Source organism: Rhinolophus sinicus, chromosome 15 (genome assembly GCF_057876585.1).
Source record: "Rhinolophus sinicus isolate RSI-liver-muscle chromosome 15, RSI-T2T, whole genome shotgun sequence".
Taxonomy (NCBI): Eukaryota; Metazoa; Chordata; class Mammalia; order Chiroptera; family Rhinolophidae; genus Rhinolophus; species Rhinolophus sinicus.
Window position 1 is genome coordinate 40,302,489 of NC_142515.1, and position 16,247 is coordinate 40,318,735.

Sequence of the window (16,247 nt, forward strand, 5' to 3'; positions counted from 1 at the left end):
AGGCCTTTTTGGACATATTCCATGGTCTAAATTCCTTTATTTTCACACATCTATTGAATCTGTGTATTTTATTGTTAGTTTCTTTATGTGCTCTCTGGAGGTAGAGAGAATATATAAGCCATAAACATAAAAGAACACCTTCTGTGGGGGAATACTTGTCTTTGGTAGGCCGCCCAAGCATCTCAGTTCCCTTCTGTTTGGTGAATATGGTGGGTGGTGGGGGTTCCCCCTCAACTGAGGAAGTTGAAAAGATCAGATCCTTTTGACCTCTGGCCACTAGGACACAACCTGAGGTCAGCCTGTAAGACCATCTCACCCAGAACTTTGTGTTTGGAGTAAGTTCTCAAAGAAGCAAGGACAGTTTGGGGTTCTCTCCACTGTCGACAGTGGTGGCATTGACTGTCCTTGGCATTTGCAGGGTCTCCCTAACAGGCTCCTCTTGTGACATGACTGGCCCTGGCTCCAGTTCCAGCTGCCCAGCTTCTATGGGTTTATGCCTGTTTTCCAAAGCTCCAAGATTTCCCATGATTCTGTGAGCTGTTTGACATTCTTTCAATAAACTCCTTTTTGCTCAAGTTAGCTAGGTAGATTTCCTTTGTTTTCAACCAAGAACCCTTCCTTATCAGCATTAGAAAAATACAGAGAAGAAACATGCAGTCTTATCTTGTAGTCCTTCTTACCTAAGTCCACCTCACTCTGATTTTATTCTTATCTTTTTTCTCCTCCTCCTCCTTCTTATCATTCTGTAGCTGTCAATACCTTCTTTTAACTCCATTTCAGTTCAAGCTAGTGGGTTTATTATGCCAGATGCTTGTAATATACCTGAATCCTGAATAATCAGCTTTCTTTATAAGGGTTTGGCAAGTGTGACAAATACTGGAAATCTGTTTACACAGAATACAAACTCACCTAATATATGATGCGCAGGGAATGTGTTTCCATGACTACAGGATGATTAGAATTTTAGACAAATAAAGGGATACAAATGTACTTAAAACCTTTTTTTTTTTTCTGCAGTACAGGTAATAAGCACACCTCTGATTTAATACTGATCCACAGAGCTCATTTTTAGAAGTCAAGAAAATTGTTGAATAATGAGACATCTTAAGCATTATGCATTTTCTAAGATAAAAGCAAAATTCTGTATTTATCACCCCTCTTTTGGAAAGCAGCTAAAGGTAGACATTTTCATTTTCATCTGTCAAGAATGGAAAGATCTCTTTTTTTTTAAAACCGTTTAATTTCTCGATAAACAATGTGAAACATGTCTTCAGTACAAAACATTCAGAACAATTATAATGGGGGCTCATTGGAAGATACGGAATGTTTTTGACTTGTTATCCATTTGCTTCCTGCTCCTCCCGTCCCTTCCTTTTGTTACTATCCAACCACGCTGCGTTCGTGCCACAGCACCTGGAACCTTTAAAATGATTCATTTGCGATGTCTGTACAGCGTTCAACCTGACTCTTTTAGGGCCATGGTAATTTAATTCCTGGTCCAAATTCTGTCTGTGATTAAAATATTAAAAGCCACCATTAGTGGACAAAGACTTTTTACATATATTATCTTGAATCTTCAAATATACTTGTAAGGTATTTCTACATACAGAAATATAATTTGCTCAAGATCACAGAGTCGGGACTTGTGTCTGAGGTAACTGGTGCCTTTAAGATGCCCCTGAATGAAAGCTGCCACATTTGAAAGTGGTATAAGAGAAATAGGCTCAAACAACAGAGAGAAGGCATTGACGGCAAACCTGAAACCAGTTACCTGACTCAGCTCCTATCCTAATTACCTGGTTGCCAAACTCAGCTTTGCCTCTAGGTTATTGCTTTCAGAATCCTCCCAGTGTCCTCATGAGAACACTCATTGCCAGTCGTGACTGTGGCCCCGACTTTGCTGCCTGTTATCATGGATCTTGAGTGTGACCTGGTCTCTCACACATACCTGTAACTCTATAGGCTCCTGGTTTGGACACTTGCCCAGACTGTACATGGAAGAGGCAGCGCTCCATTCTAATATCCTGTTTGATTTTTGCAGGAAATTCACTCTCATTTATATCTGCTAAACTTTGAACTTTCATATTATTTTGGATGACGGAGAGTTAGATAAATCATCCAAAAATCAAAATCTTTTTATTTTTAATCTGTTGGTGTAACGGTGGGCCCAACTCATAAAAAATAGGTTCTGGATACAAGTTTCCCATGAAACTTCTATCTACCTCCACTCCTCACTGCCCCTGCCCCGCTACCCCCTCACCTACACATTTTATGCCTCTGTGAACAACAACAAAATACTTCTCTTTTCTTGTGGAGCAGAGGAAGTGGATTTGGAGAAGCAAGAATGAGATTGGAGACTATTGTCAAGAAGGGACCTTCCTGCTTTAGAGAAGTTAGTGACTAACTGTAGAGGGGGCGGGCAGCATGGTGGTGACAGAGCGGGATTTTCTAGTAGGATGCTCACTTTTTGTCTCTTGGCTGGGAATACAGACCCATTTGTACAGGGGCAAGGGAGGGAGGGGGAGCTACTGGATCCCTGAGGCCTTGAAGGGTAATGGGGATGGGGATGGACCACTGAGCTCTAAGGGATGTCCCCTGGCCTCTGAAGCAGCAGCGAGTAGCATCCTAGAGCATGAAGGGTTGTGTCACGGGCCTCCCACCTACACCACTACTCACAAACCACAGAGGCCCACACAAGGCATTTTCCTGTTTTACCTTTCAGCATAATACACCACCACAAATAGTAAGAGGTAGGTGACATTTATGGAGTGCTTTACTCTGTGTTGGGTACTTTTTGAAGTGCTTTATGTAGATGATCTCATTTCTACCATTTGTGGTTGATAAAACGATCACCCCCGTTTTCCAGGTGAAGAAATACAAAGGCTGAGTAAATTGCTTGAGGTCATATAACCAGTACAGCATGATGTAAGGGACATAAAAGCATCGATGCACATGAAACTCTTTGCTTCATGTCCTAAATATCTAAAATTTGGGACTGCTTTTGAAAGCCAGTCTCACTTTTGGCTGAGTAGTCATTGATACAATCTGGAGCCGGGCTTTATGTTGAGCTCAAGTGCTTTTTGTGATCACGTGGATGGAGTCTTGAGTGGCATTCAAGGCTCTTGCCGGTGAGTTTCTCTTTCCAGCCTTGCCTCCTGTGCTTTTACCTCAAATTCTGACCAAAATACACTTTGTTCATTGCGTTGGGGATGCCTTTATCCTTCTAGCTTCTTTGTTCCTCAGCCTCCTTTCTTCACACGTGAAAATCCTATTCATTTCTCAAGTTCTACCACAGTCAGCCAGTGTTCATTGAGTACCCAGTGTGGGCAAGACTGCTAGGCCTTCTCCAGTTCACTTTATCAGGAGTAGTTCTGAGATCCTGGTTGTAATGATAATGTAATAACACTATTAACAATCACCACAATAGTAGCCAACACATGTAGCAGTTACTGTGTGTCAGGACTGTTTTGTGCTTTATACAGATGGCTTATTTAGTACATGGCACTGCCCATATTATCTTATGTTCTATTTATTTAAGAACATATCTTGGTTTTCTGATGAGATTAAAACTTTTGGAACCTATGGGTCCCAGCTTTTGTTCCTTTTTATTTGTGATAAATAGCTATATCTAGGATGGATGTATAGATATATGTGGATATCTAGGACAGTGATTGGGACATAGTATGAACTAATTAAATAGCATTTCAGTTGAATTTGATGTATACCCATACTCCTATACATTCATCCCTCTCTTTCATCTCCTCATACAGATTTCCAGTGTCTGTAGAAAAATGAAAAGAGCTGACAATTCAGGGCCTGCATTCCTACATTGTAATATGTTGTTAGAGCTAACTAACCACTGTGGATTTTTAGTTGGTGCATGGGCTCTCAAGTTTTCCACAGCCCCTGCTGATACCTACTGGTACCTATATAATGTCTTGTAGCAGGCCCTGTAGCATCTGATTTTGGACCGTTGTGAAGCCAAAGGAGAATTTAGATTTGTAGCTATAGGTTGGCTCTACCAAGGTGGGAAGAGTTGCAGCTATTATACAATGTACCCAGTCAGGCTGTCTGAGCGGCCCTTTTCTGTGATTGTCCCACCTGCAAGATTTTTGTTTCTGCCCAAAAGATGGCTCATTTTTCTAGCATTGGTGTAGTGGGGGTGGTGCTGTGTTTAGGTGACTCCAAAGAGTCATTTGAAGATCTGATGCTGTGACACATACCAGATACCTTTAACAACCTTCCCGTCACATGTCCTCAGTACAAGATGGAAAAACACCATGATGATGATACCTGATAGCAGCAAAGCTATCATCAAATGCTGTGGTGGGGGAGTTGAATTATAAAATTCTCCTCAGCAAGTCTTCACTGGGGGTGGGAGCACAGCAACCCTCAAAGGCAATCGGACATGTTTTTGATACTTGGCAGTGAGTCACTGAAGATGTCACTGTTTCTGCTTGACATTCACAGCTGTGTATTCTAAGCCATACTTGGCGTGCTTCTCTTTCCTCCTCAATTATTTATTCCACAAATGTTTGATGAATACATTTTTTTATCAAACATATTTTGTACCTACTAGTACCAGGCCTTGTGCTGGATACTTTGGATATAGCAATAAACTAAGACAGAAACTAGTGTACAAATAAACAAGGTATATTATAGTGATAAACGCTATAAAGGGAATACATATGGTGGTGTGACAGAGAAGAACTGGAATGAGGGTGGGGATCAGGCTACTTTAGAGAGGGTTTGCAGGGAAGGCCTGAGGTGGTGACATTGAGATTGAGATGACAGTTTCCCTGGCAGAGGGTCAGTATAAATGGGATGGAAACGAGATGAGGAGGAACTTGGCATTTTTGAGGAACAGAAAGGGAGCTAGTGTGACAAGAACCGTGCTGTGGAGAGTGCCAGTCTGACACGATAAGGAACTTGAACCAGATTGTAAATCTGTGTACCGTTTCCTTCTCAAGAAAGCTTTACTATACTAAAAAAAAAACAACAACCACAAACAAACAAAACAAAACAACCCAAAAAACCCACTGAATTAAAGAATAGGCCTCGTAACATAGTTGATTTCCATTCTGGATTGCAGCTAGGCAACAAAAAACTTCTGAGACAGTCCAGTTCCTGGACTGCACTTTATCACTGGTCTGACATGTAGTGACAGAAAAGAACACGATGGCACGATGTGGTTAGAGAGGGACGCAGGCGCCACATCAGGCCCACATGCACAAGTGAAGATCAACTCTTCAGGAAAACGCAGCCAAATGTACGTAAAAAAGCCAAGTGACCCCTTCAGACCTTTAATGAGACTTGCAGCGTTTGAAATGGTACATAGAGAACAACCAAGCCCCACTGAGGTGGGGATGTTAGGTAGTCCATTAGACTGACTCGGAATTCTTCACATACGCACACCAGCTTCATAGAATGTAATTAAACATCACACATCAGTAAATTTGTGCAGCATGTTCCAGATATGCGTTCATTCCGCAAATGCCAAGAACCAGGGGCAGAGGCTGAAGACGGGTGGCCCATGGGCACGTTTTGTTTGACCACACAATACTGGGGGGGTGGGGGCAAGAATTAATTGCCAACATTAAAAAACAAAACAAAACAAAACAAAAAAAACACACCGAAAAAACAAGACATAACAATCGGGCAGAGCTAGGCTTGCCTTCCCACAGAGCAGACTCTTTAGAAGGGAGATGTGCTTACTCAGTACCCACCTCCCCTTCATGTCTTGTCTGACTTCTGTATTACCTGTGGGTTACCCTGGAGTAACACATGACTGAAAAAGCTCAGCAGCTAACTAGAAAGGTTTATTTCTTGCTCACATTGCATGTCTACTGTGGGTCAGCTGTGGCTCCGCTCCACATCATCTGTATCCCAGCACCAGGGCAGGGAGCAGTCTCTCTGTGGACTGTCACTAGTGTTGAAGTAAGAGGAAAGGGAGCGTGAAGAAAAACGCACCAGCTCCTAGAGCATCTGCTCTTCTTGGTCCAAAGCAAGTTGCATAGCTAAGGTGACGGCAATGGGGCTCAAAAGTATAATCCCCTGCCCGGGAGAGGCAGCCAATAACTCATGTACAGTTCAGTCTACCACAGCCCTTTGTCTAATTTAGATGACTTACCTAGTCTCCACAGACATGTGACAGTATCATCACTTTGACCTGTGGAACTTGAGAATTCAAAGTTTGATCGTAGCCAGATGCACGAGAGTTACCCTAAAGCTTACCACGCGTCAGTTGTCACCATCACATACATCTATCCTAGTATATATGTCTGTATCTATCTACCTATCTACCTACTGACCGATCGACCGACCGGCCTGGAATGGGTTAAGGTTTCACAGGCTTGTCCTTAGATACCCTTTATTTACTTGCTTTAGGTTCTACCCAGACAAGGCACACTGATCATGATAGCAGTGTGAGCAAGCCAGACTGTGAGGCAGCTCTGGCTCTGCTCTGTACTACAGTTTCAGAGGGTGGGGTATGTGTCCAGACTGAGCCCTCAGTGTGTCTTGCAGCATAGCTGGAGTCTGCTGAGACTTAACCATAGAGAACAAGTCAATGATTAGGCATGAGAAGCTGAGTATCTCTTATAACTTCTGTGTACCCAGCTCGACTGCATTTTCCACAGTCCTTGTTCTTGAAAAGTAAGCTGTCCAGAGAAGCCATCAAGGATGTAGACTTGAGTGCTGAATCACAGGGTACTCATTTAGGTTATATGAGTTGCCTGTGTGGGTTGGCATCAGCCGGGAAGGCTTTGTGAAGAGGTCAGAATTATGAAGGACTTGCTATACGAAAGGTAAAGAACACTGAGTCTGAGTGTTTCACGTAAATCTGGAATCTTTGGAACTAAGACGGGCTTGTAGTGTCTTGTAGAGTTGCTTAGTTCCCTTTGAAATGTTTTTAAAGTTTCCTTCTAAAGTTAGTATTTTTGTCAGGCCTTGAGTCTCTATTGTGAATAGCAGGGGTGATATGAAAGGGCAGTAGCTACGTTTGGCAGCCACAGGGCGGTTCTCTCCATCCTAAATGGTCTTCCTTTGTGCTCCGGCATGCACTACTTACATGTGTTACAGTAGTTTTGTTACCACAGTAGGGTTTCCTCTCCTGAGAGGAGCTTTAGATTTAGATTTCACACAGAGGCTATTTGTGTTCTCCTCATTTTGAAGGCAGTGGGTAGGAAACTGATGTATCTTGTACCTAGGAGAGCACTTGGAAAGTGGCAGGCACTTAGTACATGTTGAATGAGATGGATGGGTTTGGAAAACCACAAGACCCATCTTTCTCTTCTCAATTGCTCACTCTTATTCCATCTTTCTATTGGCACTGAGACAGGATGAAAACGAGGTAGATGTTTGGCTTGCCATAAGGAAGAATTTATGCAGGACCTCATGAGTTTGCCCTCTTCTTCGTCCTTCAATCAGATCAAACACACTGGGAATAGAAATGAATAAAGTAGATTGGGTTTGGGAAGCAACAGGAAAAGGAGGGAGCATGGCGAACAGTAAAACACATGCTTGTCCAAAGGTGGCAGGTGCAGTTTTACTCCAGCTGATTACTGTTACAAGGAATTTCAGAAACAACATTGTCACCTCTGTAGATTTTTAAAGAGAACTCAAAATCCATTTTTCATCTAAGATCTTGATTTTTAAAAAAATGTTGGCCATCTGTTTTCAAACTCTCTGTGGTCCAAACAAAACATCTCTGCAGGCTGGATGTGGCCCAAGGGTTTCAAGGGTGTAATTTCTGTACCTTCTGGTCCTTTTCCAACCCAACAAACACTTAACACTGAGGTGGAGATCTTGAAGTAGCCACACTTTTTCAAAATTTGGATATCATGTCTTAAAGGGAGGAGACTAAGCTGACCTTTTCCTAGGGATTAGGTTCGTGATGGGTTCTCCACACGCTCGCCTGGTTTCTCAGTAGCCTGTCAGTGATGAGGGTAAGGACTCAGCCATGGCCATGGGAAAGACGCCTAACTCGGCAGTGTGACTGGTGTGCTCTTCGCTCATGACGTATTGGTATCCCCAAACCTGATTAAGACTTTGTGGCTAATAAGCGGATGGTGCCGCTGGAAAGGGCTAGTGGAGGATGGTGACACACATTCGTCCTTAGTGAATGAAGTTATTGGAATCGAAAGCTGTGCTTTCCTTGATTTCCAACTTGCTTGAGTCTATAAAGAAAATGGTGCCCAAGATGGTGAACAGAATAACCTTTTCCATTTACCCTTCTTTGCCCTCTGATGTTTGTTGATGGATTCATCCATGTACTCAAGAAATCTTTATTGAGCACCTCCATACAAAGTGTCAGGTGGTGTTCTAGGTACTGTGGATCTAGCAGAGAATAAAACAAAGTCCCTGCCCTCGGGGAGTAGACAGTCTAGTAGGAGGTCCAGATGCTGTGCCTTACATGCTGGAACTCTTTGGAAAACCTGGCAAATCATCATTCCTTCCCAGCTCTCAGAATTACGCCATTGCTTTATCTAGATTTCAGAAGAGAAGTGGCAACTGAGGATGTTAGGGGAAATTAGGCCATGAGATCCCGTTTTTCTGGGATATCAACCGGACATTCTGAGGTGGCTCTGGAGAAAAAGGTCCTCACAGTTGTCGCTTCTGGTGCACTTCCCGTGGCCTTGTGGTTCTGTCTGTCTTTAGAATCCCGAGCACGTTCATCTCCACTTTGCTTTGGAATTCCTTTGGAATGGGTGAGGAGTCCAGGGTGACCTGTTGGAAATGCAACCCTTGGGGTGTTTATTCCTTAACTCAGGAAGCACCAGGAATAAAGAATAAAATTTCTTCACTGCAGGTTCAGCTAGTTGTACGTATTATTCATGGCTATCCGTCATGCTGTAATGGTCAATTTCATTTTGCTCTATTTTGAACTGTCTGCATTTAAGTCTATTAAAGAAGTGAAAGGTGTTGGGCCTATGACTGAGGATGCTCTACTCCATTATGTATTTAACTGCTTTGTATTGGTACATGGATAGTTAGGTAACCACAGAAATAAATTACACCACTTCCTTTTGTTTCTATTACTAAAAGAACTTTTGTAGAGTTTGGCTCAAATCTTAGTTAGAAATGTTTCTTTCTGGACTATTTGATCATCAATAAATTCATGACAGAGAAGCAATGCTATAGGACTACAAAATTACATACCATTTAATATGCCAGGTGCTTTTTAAGAAGTCAAGACTACCAAGACTCACCCAGATGGGAAGTTAACTTTTGGACCAATGACTTCTTCAGAGACTCAGGGTGAGTTATCATTCCTGTGATTTGTATTTCTGGGCTTCTCACATATCCCTGTCGTACATCCAAATGTGACCAAATGCTCACCAAGGCAAGAATAAACCTTTTGTTTATTTGCCCTGGAGAAAAACCTCATACTTGGGGGAACCCCCAGATGATACCAAATGAACATGGAGGAACAGCAGTAATTAATAGAGGAAGGACGCTGGCTGCTTATGTGTTCAGTGAAGTAGATCCCTCTTAGATATGGTGAAATAACCCTGCACAGTATGTTGCCATAACTTGGCAATATAGTAGAGATAATACATTTTAATTTAACAAACTCAGGAATTGGGTAGGAATATAAAATTGAAAAACAGAGTAAATATCAGGAATCTGTCAGTTTTTTTTATAGCTATGTCAATCAAGGGAAAGCTTAGATACATTTTTATAAGCCAGTGGGCCAAAAACTATATTAGGAATATATAACATGTCCCCATTCAATCCATACGTACATATATAAATATATACATATACACACATATATGCAAATAAAATCTTGATCATCCTATTTTGGCTATTTTTCTGAGTAAGTTTATGAACTTTTGTTTGATCTGAAGTTTAGCCCATCACATATCCCTAGAGTCAAATTTTCAGATATATAAACGTACCCATTTAATACCCAGACAAGAACACTTCATTGAGCTTCTAGTTCAGGATGAATCTTTCTTTCAAGGACCGTGAGTCAGAAATTTCTAACTCTTGGGAAATTAGGATACCTAGATTCTGATGTTGGTTTTCCAAAGGCTTTTTCAGCAAGTTTTTAAACTTTTCAGAGGTCTCGGTTTGCTTATCATAAGATGATTTTGGTGCAGGGCACATTCTATTTATTTGGGAAACCATCCAAATGCAGTCTAGTCCCCTTCTTTACACAAAGTACACTGTCTATACAATGAGTTCTGCACTGATACAGAATCCTTATTGGGAACTCATTCCATTTGGTAATAATCTTTAACGGGCAGGCAATATGTGATATTGCAGACTGGCTCTACGTACCCACTTAATACGGGAATATTACTACCAAAAACAGTACCTACTTCCATAGAGTGGTTATGAGGACTAAGGGATTTAATAAGTACAATGTACTTAGAATAGTCGGGATACAGTGAGCATCCAATTTTAGCAATGCTGATATTTGCCACCACTATTGGATGCCAGGCTCTGGGCTAGAATAAAAATTAAAACAGCCACAGCCTCTGCCCCTGTTAAACTTACGTGGTGTCTGATTATAAACTCCAGTGCCTCCCAGGCTAGTCAGGGCACACAAATGTGAGGAAATGAGGCTGGGATGGTGGTGCCTGGGGACCACACACTTGGCTGGATGGAGCGGGCAGGGTACGGCTCCAGGAGCTTGTTGCTTTCTGGGAATGAGGCCTATTGGTGTCAAATTTTGCTTTTCAAGAGAAGTTAGAAATTTGGGTTATGTGAAATCTCCCAACTTGTAAACACTGAACAATGAATGTCAATTAAAAAGCAAAAATTGCTTTATGGGCTAAAAGCAACTGCAAGCTGGATGGTTCCTGGAGGTGCCAATGTACAATTTCTGGACATGCTGGCTCTAATAGCCCCAGGTCCCCACTTTTTGGGGAGCAGCCCAACCCAGCTATGGGCAAAGATCACTCGTTAATCTTCAGTTCTTGGCTCCTCCACGAAATGCTCAGAATTTATGTAAGTTGTGAGTGTGCAGGACAGACTGAATGTTAGGGACCATCTGTTTAGTGACCAGAGAGGAAGAGGCACCAGTAGGACTGGAGGAGGATGGGAGCAGCCAGGTGACAAGGAGTGGGACGATTACCTTTTGCCAGAGAACACACGGACACGGTAGAGCACAGAGGGATGAAGAGTTTAACACAATTTATTTGATGCTTAAATAATCAACTAGGTCATCCAGTGTATGGTTTTTCATACATATGTAATTAGAGCTATGTGTCAATGAATGCTGATTTTCTATGAATATAATCAACAAATTAAAGGATTTCACCAAAACCCAAATAAAAATGCCCTTTAAAACACAGCAGCCTTATTAACCTAATATGACACTGCTAGAATGGTTACAAATGATTGGCTTACTGAAAGGTGTCTATATCTTAGAGCCAGTACACAATACGGTAATAATTTTACAGCGTGCTGCCATTCTACTAGCTAAGGATTTCTGTTCAGTCCATTTTAACTACCCCTGACTGGGGCCTCTTATGAGCACCATCCACCTCTAAAGCGGCAAGCATTACCCCCTTTTAAGCACTAACAGCATCCCCCCTCCCACTAAAGCAACTACTGTATAGGTTGTTTTTTTTTTCATTTTTAGATCATTTCATTGGAAAATTGGCAATAGCAACAAATATTAGATGAAGGGCTTTGTGTTTACAGATAAAATCTTCTGTGTTGCAGTATACTGTAGTGTTTGCAAAATTGGAAAAAGATTTAATCAAAATAAGATGATACACATGCATCAAAATATTAGTATTCTGAAGAAAATTTTTTTTCACAGAACTACAGAATTCCTCATTTTGGGAATTATTTAAATTTGCAGCAGATTTTAAAGATTTTTTTTTTTTTAAATCAAGCTAGCAGTTTTGCATATACAAACATTATAATTGCTAATATACAAGAATCAGTGAAGATTCCCCCCCACCCAGAACCCCTCCCTCCTCTTCTAGGGTGAAGTCACTTGAGAACCCCTATTATGTTAAATGCATTTGCAATATTCTGTTGTGTTCTAAGAGGCAGTACCTTATCAACATTTATTCTAGTTTTCCGTTAGAATTTATACAGTGTTATTATTTACAGCAAAACTATAGATGTTTTAAAAAAGAAACAAATAGTGTTTATACCCTGACAGTTTGGGTCCCAAGAAAAATAAGGCGAGCTGTTGTGGATTTAGTAATTTTAGTGTTTCTCTGTGATTCCATCAGTCCATCTCCTTCTGTCCCTTCTGGAGGCAGCAATTTCTTCCTTTTGTAAATGACACCAAATTACTTGAGATAAACGGTTAACAGCATGGCTTCTTGTATATACACTGCATTGCTAATTGCACGCGTGCCAATCCTGGGAATGAAAGTGAATTTCCATGCTCTGTAAATTGGCTCATGCTAAATTAAAATGTTGGAGTTTTCTGTTGTTTTCTTTTTACGTCAAAGAAAAATCATGCCGTTAATGTGGGAGAGCAGCAAACACACACACCCTTCTCTGTGAATTTTTACTTCCTGCTGACATATCTTCCATGGATTTCTCAATACTGGCAGTAAAAACACAGGATCCTGTGGAAAGAGAGGTAGTAGGTAGTGAGTTTAGCTTTCTTTTCATTTTTTAAAAGAGAACTTGTCTAAGTCTTCCTTGCACTCAACAGAAAAGCCTCAGAAAATGGGGGCCCTCTACTTCCTAATGGGGTGGTTTCACCTGATGCCTCTGACTCTGGCTATCTGCTGGATGCCCCAGAGGACAAGGTCCTCAGGTGTACTGGAAAGCTCTTTGAAGAATGCAGTGACCTTCTCGGTGATCCTGTGACCTCCATGGGACATTGTTTACTCTATTTGTAGTTTTAGAGATTGAGTCAGAAAGACCCTCTTCTAGCTCTGTCTCTGTTGCTCAGGTTACTCACTCACGTACTGGGAAAAGCCCTTCGGGCCTCAGACTTATCTGTAAAATGAGGAGACTGACAGAGGTGCTCTCTGAGATTTCTATCAACATAAAAATATCGGGGATAGGCACAAAGGGCCAGGGATATGGAATCAGGATAGAGCATCTTAGTCATGTCAGTATGTTTTATAGTAAGTTTCTCACCCCTCAAAATGCAACTTATCTTTCAAAAAGGGAGGACAGTGTTATTACTTCATTACTTTGAAATTGCTTTGCCATATGCACATTAAAATTAAAGACTATCTTCTACCACTGGAAAGAATACTTTCCCTTCTCCTGCCTCACATCGGTCATGACAGGATAAATTAATTTTGAGTTTTTTTTATGGAGGCTCCACTCAGAATGTCTTCTCTTACTGGATCATACCTGCATCAAGTATCTGTTCTATAGTGAGTCTTAATATGTCAAAATAAATCAACATTCTTTGGCAGCGGTGTTCATACTTTTGTGCAGTATGTATTGTTCTTGGTATGCACTTTTCCATAAAACAAAATTATTCCTACATGTAGTCCTTCCTCCTCGCTCAGTGCGAAAGGTGACAAACTTGAATGCCTGCCCAAGAACAAGACATAGGCCCTGTAGAAAACCTGAGTAAGGCCAGAAGAACTTTAGGAACAACTTGAGTAGCAATAGGCTACTTCTTCTGCAGGTCTAGGAGAACTTTTATAATTCTCTTTCTGTTGGGGCCCAAGAGTGTTCCCAGTGACCTCGAGGTTGTTTACTTATCCTGGACAAGTTCCTTTCCCTTTAGGTGAATCACCAGGATCCCTTGGCTTACGTAGACATGTTAGTACAGAACTTCCACTGCCTGCCCGACTGTGGTTCTGGGTTTCCTTTTTTTGTATTAAAACAGCTACTGACCTCCATGTCCCAGGTCACTAAGAGAGCCAAGAACATCAAAGTATCAATTCCTTCTGGGCTGATTTCAACACCTGCCACCTCCCTCCCAACGGCTCTGTAGGTTCCAGAGAAGGAAAGTGACTCATTTGGTCCAGCCATGTCCCAGAAGGCGTGCAAATCAGAGCAAGAAGATCAGGATTTCCTCACTTCTGTTTTTACATTTATTCCTAAGCTTCCAGGCACCAGGTTTCTTAGATGGTCCTATGTACCCTAGTACTCTCATGCTTTGATTTCTTAGGGAGAATCCTGAGCAATTTTCTCTGATTGAACCCCCTCCTTTTTTTTTTTTTAAAGCGGAATCAATATACAATTTACACACCACATAGTTTGTCTATGGTAAATGTATACTTTGATAGTTTTTAGTAAACATATAGATGCAAAATAAGCACAACCCAGGAAAACTTTTGTTTTGCTTCATCTCTCTGCCAAACCAATCCAACTTCCAAAGTTAATCTTGTAATAAGCAGCAAAGTCTTTCTCTTATCACTTCGATGCAAATGACCATTATCTTTCTAGAAATAGTGGGTATCTTTCTATAATCTTTAAAAAATGCTATGAATTATGCTCATTTATATTCAGGTACGATTTGAGGGATGGTTTTAAAAAAATGTTGGAGTTAGTTCCTCTTATAAATCTCTTATCAGTCACGAAATCAGAGTGTGTTGACCCCAACAATGTGGGATGTAGGAAGGTCATTCATTGGATAAAAGACTTTATACCAAGTACAGTGTTGCACAAAAAGCATGAGAGCTTTTGACTGCCTTTTATGAAAACATTGACACTGTATAAACTGTGATGAGAGCGCCATCTGATGGATGAGAGGGCAGGAGCTATCAAAACATTTCAGAAATAGAATTCACCTTCCCTTTCTGGGCTTAAATAATGGATTTGTGATAGAAGCATTTGCATCTAGAAATCTGGTTTTGGGTTTTATATGCCTTTCAAACCCAAAGGTAGTAGAAACCAACTCAGAAAGCTAATCATTCCTTTTAGTTATTTCACTATAATTATTTGTTAATTTTAAGAATCACTTTAAAATATAGAGAAATAGCTATTCAATGGATTTTCGTGGCAGTTTATATTTCACAGATGAATCTTGTACTTTGTCATTACATTTTCAAGTCAGGAATATGCTTGAGTTAGAACAAACCTTTCCTTTATATGTCCACATACCAGTGGGTTTTAGCCCCTAAAGCCTAGCTTTAAAAAAAAAAAAAAAAATCACATCTTTAGCTTGATAGCTGAAGCTTTTTGCAGTTCAGGCCAATGAACCTTTTCAGGCTTAAGGCCCGCTGTTGTCCACTGAAAAGCTTTGTTTTCCAATCTGCAGTGGTGTCCACTGAAAAGCTTTGTTTTCCAATCTGCAGTGGGTCTCACACTTGGGTGCACATTAGCATTATCTGGGGAGACTTTAAAAAAATTAGAATTTCTTGGATTGGAACCCAGTATCAAAAAACTTTTAAAAACATCTCTAGCTGATTCTAATGTTCAACTGAGTTTGAGAGCCAGTGATATGTTCTAGAGCAGCGCTTCTCAAAGTTTAATGTGCATATAGCTCACCCAGGGATCTTCAAATGTGGATTCTGATTCGGTAGGTTGGGGTAAATAGAGATTCTCCATTTCTAACAAGCCTCCTGGGTAATGCTGGTTCTGTTGGTCCACAGACCACACACACCAGGGGGCATCTAGACGACATATCTGTCATCAACAAATTGGTTTCCAACTTCCTTTTCTTTGTTCCCTACTTTGTATCCACTTATACTTTCTTCATTTATTTACCATGTTTCCCCAAAAATAAGACCAATCCGGATAATCAGCTGTAATGTGTCTTTTGGAGCAAAAATTAATATAAGACCCAGTCTTATAGTAAAGTAAGACTGTAAGTAAATATAATAAGTAAAGTAAGTCTTATATTAATTTTTGCTCCAAAAGACGCATTAGAGCTGACGGTCCAGCTTTCAGGGAAACACGGGATATCCAACTCTGTTCTACCCTTCAAGTTTGTTTCAGATGCCATCTCCTTGAAAGGGCAGGCTCTGCTCTCCCTGATGAGATTCACCTTTGCAGGTTAAGTTTTACTCCTCTTTAAAGACTTAGCTCTGTTAATGGCTTAAGGAAAGCCTCTTCTGATGCTACGTCTTTGCTGTACGTAGCCCACTGAGAACACAGACTTTGTTCTTTCTTTCCCCTCCCACCCACCTCTGCCTGCCTTTCCCATCTCCTTTGCTTTTCATTGGATCCTGGGCTTCGTATTTTTAGCTCTTGAACAACATTTGTCCCATCTCTTTCCCCCTTGCAGGCTGAGAGAGCCAGAAGGGCAGAGACCATAGAGGTTTTATTCACAATTGTATATCTAGCCTTTTCAGTCTAAGCCAGATGAAAAGTCAAGTATTTTTTGAAGGAGTGATGAGAACGATTCA

At 41.0% G+C, this 16,247-nt stretch overlaps 1 protein-coding gene across 39 annotated transcripts in view; it reads right to left on the minus strand.

Annotated features, from left to right (window-relative positions):
- Positions 1-11,128: 11,128 nt before the first annotated feature.
- Positions 11,129-16,247, minus strand: part of ANK3 (ankyrin 3) — a 593,532-nt gene continuing 588,413 nt past the window's right edge. For all 39 annotated transcript variants that reach the window (XM_088792001.1, XM_088791998.1, XM_088792002.1 and 36 more), the window contains one exon: positions 11,129-12,548. The gene's annotated coding sequence lies outside the window, so the exon portion shown is untranslated. The remainder of the gene's footprint in view (positions 12,549-16,247) is intronic.